A 4,396-nucleotide genomic window follows, 5' to 3' on the forward strand; every position below is an offset into this window, starting at 1 on the left:
TCTACTTGGGTCTCAGCACAACCCCTGCCTTTCCCTCGATCCCGGCCCTAGGAAACATTCAGGGAAGTCACGCTAAGGGCTTCTACATAAACCCAGGTGCTTCTGCTTAATGAAGGAACTTCCCCACACGCTCCATACTGGAACCGGCTGAGTGTCTGTAGGTGGGAAGCCATCCTAAATGGAGCTTGTGGGGAACACAGTTGTTCCCTGTTAGGGGAACTCCTATAATTACCTCTCCTATCGATAGGGAGGCACTCGCTGCTACTTGGCTCTCCAGCTCAAACCCCGCGTTTCCCTCGGAACCCGCCCTAGGAAACACTTTGGAATGTCACATTAAAGAATTCTAGGTGAATCCATGTGTTTCTGCTTGATGAAGGAACCTCCCAGCAGGCTCCAAACTGGAACACATCTGTGTATCTGTTTTCGAGGGAAGCAAAAATCCACGTACCTTGTTTGGAACATAGGTGTTCCCAGTAAGGGGAAACTGCTAATTAATTATCCTCTTCATGGGGAGGCACTCGCTGCTACATGGGTTTCCAGCGCAACCTCAGCCTGTCACTCGCAACCCGCCTTATGAAACATTCAGGGATATGACGCTAAATGTTTCTTGGAGAAACTGGTTGCTTTCCTTGGATGAAGGAAACTCCTCACACACTACTTTCGGGAACCCGACTGTGTGATAGGGAGGGGAAGAGTCGTCCTCCATGCAGCATTTTGGGAATACAGGTGTTCCCTCTTAGGGGAATTCCACTAATAATCTAGCCTGTCTATGGGGAGGGACTAGTTGCTACTTGGATTTCCTCCACAAACTCCCATTTCCCTCGCAACTTCAAGTAGGAAACATTCAGGGAATTCATGCTAAGGGCTTTTAGGTGAACCCAGGCACTTCTGCTTGATGAAGGAACCTCACAACACGCTCCATTCTGGAACCCGAGTGTGTGTGTTTAAAGCTGAAGCCGTCCTTCACTCAGCTTATTGTGAACAGAGGTATTCCCCATTATGTAGAACACTGCTAATTACCTCTCCTGTCCATGGGCCGGACCCCAATGCTACTTGGCTGTACAGCAAATCCTCGACTTTCCCTTGCATTACTCCCTAAGAAACATTCAGGGCAGTGATGGTAAGTGAATGTAGCTGAACCCAAGCGTATCTGATTCATGGAGGAAACACTTCACACACTCCATTCTGGACCAGCCTGTTTTGGGAGAGCAGAAAATGTCCTCAAAGAAGCTTCAGAACACAGGTGTGCCCAGTTAGGGGGAACTCCGCTAATTAATTCTCCTCTTCGTGGGGAGGCACTCGCTGCTACTTGGCTTTCCAGTGCAACCCCTGCCTTTCCCTCCAACCTGACCCTTAGAAACATTCAAGGAAGTCATGCTAAGGGCTACTTTGTGAACCCAGGTGCTTCTTTTTAATGAAGGAACATCCCCACATGCTCCATACTGGAACCCGACTGAGTGCATGTACTTGGGAAGCCTTCCTCCACGGAGCTTGTTGGGAACACAGGTGTTCCCTGTTAGGGGGATCACCGCTAATTACCTGTCCAGTTGATGGGAAGTGACTCGCTGCTACTTGGCTTTCCAGCGCAACCTCTGCCTATCATTCACAACCAGTCCTTTGAAACATTAAGGAAAATGACGCGAAGGGCTTCTTGGAGAAATAGGATGCTTTCCTTTGATGAAGGAACCTCCTAACACACTACATTCTGGAACATGACTGTGTGTGGTGGAGTGGAAGAGCCGTCATCCACTCAGCATTTTGTGAACACAGGTGTTCCCTGTTAGGGGAATTCTGCTAATTACCCCTCCTGTTGATCAGGAGGCCCTCGTTGCTACTTGGAATTCCTGTGAAAACCCCTTTTCCCTCACAAATGGCCCTAGAAAACATTCAGAGAAGTCATGTTAAGGGCTTCTAGGTGAACCCGGGCGTTTCTTGTTGAAGAAGTAACATCACCACACACTCTATTTTGGAACATGACTTTGTGTGTGTACGGGTGGGGCCGTCCTTCACTCAGCTTGTTGGAAACACAGGTATTCCCCGTTATGTAGAACACCGCTTATTAACTACTGTCCATGGGGAGGCATTCGCTGCTACTTGGCTGTACAGCGCAACCACGGCATTTCGCTTGCAACCCTCCCTAGGAAACATTCATGGAAGTCACGCTAAGGGATTCTAGATGAGTCTAGTCATTTCTGCTTCATGAAGGAACCTCTTCACACACTCCATTATGTTACCTAATGTGTGGGGGAGAGGGGGAAGGGGAGGCCGTCATTCAAGAAGCTTGTTGAGAACACAAGTGTTCCCTGTTAGGGGAAATGCACTAAATACCTCATCTGTCCATGGGGAGACACTCGATGCTACTTGGCTCTTCAGTGCAACCCCCGCCTTTCCTTCGAAGCTGGCCCTAGGAAACATTCAAGGAAGTCACGCTAAAGGCTACTTCGAGAACCCAGTCGCTCCTGTTGATAAACAAAATTCCCCAAACACTCTATTCTGTAACCCCAATGTGTGTGCCGGAGGTGGGGAGCTGTCTTCCAAGCAGCTGTTTGGGAACACAGGTGTTCCCTGTTTGGGGAACTCCTCTAATTAACTCTCCATTCAATAGGTAGGCACTCGCTGCTACTTGGCTTTCCAGCACAAACCCATCTTTTCCCTCGCACCCGCCTTTGGAAACATTTAGGGAAGTCACGGTACGTGCTTCTAGGTGAACACAGGCCCTTCTGCCTAATGAAGGAAAATCCCAATTCGCACCATTCTGGAACATGACTGTGTTGGGGGAAGAACACATGCTCCACGGAGGTTTTGGGGAACACATGTGTTCCATGTTAGGGAGACTCTGTTATCTACCTCTCCTGTCAATGGGGGGCAAACGCTGCTACTTGGATTTCCTGCAAACCCCCAGATTCCCTCGCAACTCTTTCTTGGAAACATTCAGGGAAGTCACTCTAAAGGCTTCTAGGTGAATCCAGGCGATTCTGCTTGATGAAGGAACCTCCCCACAGTCTCCACTCTGGAACCAGACTTTGTGTGTGTTTGGGGAATGCCTACCATCACTCAGGTTTTTGGGAACACAGGTGTTCCCCGTTATGAAGGACACCTTTAATTACCTCTCCTGTCCATGTGGAGGCACCCGCTGCTACTTGGCTGTACAGCAAACACCCGAATTTCCCTTGCATTCCCCCTTTGGAAATATTTAGGTCAGTGAATGTAAGGGTTTGTAGCTGAACCCAGGCGATTTTGCTTCATGAGGGAAACTCTCCACACAGTCCATTCTGGAACCAGACTGTGTTGGGAAAGAGGAAAGCCATTCTCAAAGAAACTTCTTCAGAAAACAGGTGTTCCCTGTTAGGGGGAACTGCGCTAATTACCTCAAGTACCCATGGGGAAGTACTCGCTGCTACTTGGCTTTTCAGGGCAACCCCAAACTTTCCCTGGTACCCGGCCCTAGGAAACATTCAAGGAAGTCATGCTAAGGGCTTCTATGTGAACCCAGGCGCTTCTGCTTCATGAAGGAACATCCCCACACAATCCATACTGGAACCCGAGTGAGTGTCTGTAGGAGCGAAGACGTTCTCCACGGAGCTTGTTGGGAAAACAGGTGTTCCATTTTAGGTGGATCACTGGTAATTACCTCTCCTGTCGATGGGAAGTGACTCGCTGCTACTTGGCTTTCCAGCGAAACTTCAGCCTATCACTCACCACCCGCCCAATGATACATCAGGGAAGTGACGCTAAGGGCTTCAAGATGAAACAGGATGCTTTTCTCTGATGAAGGAACCTCCTCACACACTAAATTGTGGAACCCGACTGTGTATGGAGAGGGAAAGAGCCGTCCTCCACGCAGCTTTTTTGGAACACATGTGTTCCCTGTTAGGGGAAATCCGCTAATTACCTCTCCTTCCTATGGGGAGGCAGTGGCTGCTACCTGGCTCTCCAGCTCAACTCCCGTGTTTCTCTCGCAACCTGCCCTGGGAAACACTTAGGAATGTCACACAAATGGCTTCTAGGAGAATCCATGCGTTTCTGCTTGATGAAGGAACCTCCCAGCAGGCTCCATTCTGTAACCAGACTGTTTGTGCGTTCGGAGGGAAGCGATCCAACATGTAGCTTGTTTGGAACACAGGTGTGCCCAGTTAGGATGAACTCCGTTAATTAATTCTCCCCTTCGTGGGGAGGCACTCACTTCTACTTGGCTTTTCAACGCAACCTCCGCTTTTCCCTCGCACACTGCTTTGGAAATATTCAGGGAAGTCATGCTGACTGCTTCTCGGTGAAATGAAGCCAATTTGCCAGATGAAGGATCATCCCAATCACACCATTCTGGAACGTGACTATGTTTGTCTGTGGGAGAAGCCATCCTCCACGCAGCTTTTTGGGAACACAGGTGTTCCATGTT

This window comes from Camelus ferus, chromosome 19, assembly GCF_009834535.1.
Source record: "Camelus ferus isolate YT-003-E chromosome 19, BCGSAC_Cfer_1.0, whole genome shotgun sequence".
In the NCBI taxonomy this organism is placed as follows: domain Eukaryota; kingdom Metazoa; phylum Chordata; class Mammalia; order Artiodactyla; family Camelidae; genus Camelus; species Camelus ferus.